Source organism: Oncorhynchus mykiss, chromosome 10, assembly GCF_013265735.2.
Source record: "Oncorhynchus mykiss isolate Arlee chromosome 10, USDA_OmykA_1.1, whole genome shotgun sequence".
Lineage (NCBI taxonomy): Eukaryota > Metazoa > Chordata > Actinopteri > Salmoniformes > Salmonidae > Oncorhynchus > Oncorhynchus mykiss.
Window position 1 is genome coordinate 36,348,765 of NC_048574.1, and position 1,305 is coordinate 36,350,069.

A 1,305-nucleotide genomic window follows, 5' to 3' on the forward strand; every position below is an offset into this window, starting at 1 on the left:
ATTACACATATTATTACAATATCAGCTAAGCCACGGAAAATAATAACCCAAATTATCATAAAAAGCAGCACAATATTATCAACTCTGTCAGATAACATATACATTTTATATTTATTGTCCTAAACAGGACATTGATACACACACACAATGTGTAGCTTAATGGACCACAGGAATGTCTTTACCTGGAAGGTTATTGCTGTGCTGATCTATGCAACATGAATAGATGGAAATCACCACACAATGCTACAAATGAAGAAACATATCCTATATCTGGAAATGTTTAGATAGTATTTTGACATTTTTAGGTAGTATCTCGATATTTTGAATTAGTATTTCAAAATGTTGACTTGATATATCTAAAAATCTTGAGATAATATCGACTTTAAAAAAATGTTTTGGGTGGTGGGAATGGGCTTCTATAAAAACTAGACAACAACTGCTATTGGACAATATAGGGCTGAGCATGCAGGGTTGCATCATGTGGGCCTTTTGCATCTGTAATTAAAGTTACTCAATCAGTATTTAATCACTATTGTGTTGATTGATTAATTCCAGTCAATCATTTTGGATTGATAAGGTCTAGGTAGCCTAGCCACCCGAGGTTTGAATATAAAATACATTTGATCACATTCACATTTTCTCTTAACACAAATAAATATGCCTGATTTAGGCTATAAATACATGCCTTACCACTTCCCCTGACCAGAGAGGATCAGGGTGCATAGGCTTCTCTAACCTACCTAAAGCTGTACAAAAATAATAATAATAACAATTATCTCACAAAAAAAATGCACTGGGCCTTTACTAGTCCTGTATTACCGGACCATAACAAATATCTCGAAATTTCGATTTAGTATCTCGACACTTTGAGATAGTATCTCAAATATTTAGGATAGGATCTCGAAATGTTTATATAGTATCTCGACATTTTTAGTTAAGTATCTAAACATTTGGAGTAAGTATCGACCAAAAAATTGTGGTGGAATGGCCTTTCATAGATTAGCCTAATAATAATTTGAAAAAAGATTACGCCTACTATGATGCATTGGGTGAATTTAGAGTAGGACACAATGTTAATAGAATAAGACAAATACATAAGGCCTACTAAAGCAGGTGATGCCAATAGAGAAAAGCATGAATGCAGCCTAAGTGGTCTTGACACAGAGATATACCAAAGCCAATTTAATTTATGGGAGCTTGACATATGTTGGCTAAAGTCATATTTGTAACAGTGATGGCGATTACGCGTGTCGGCATGACAGCAGCGTCTCGCCTTTGTAAATATTGTACGTGCTGCAGTTGTGT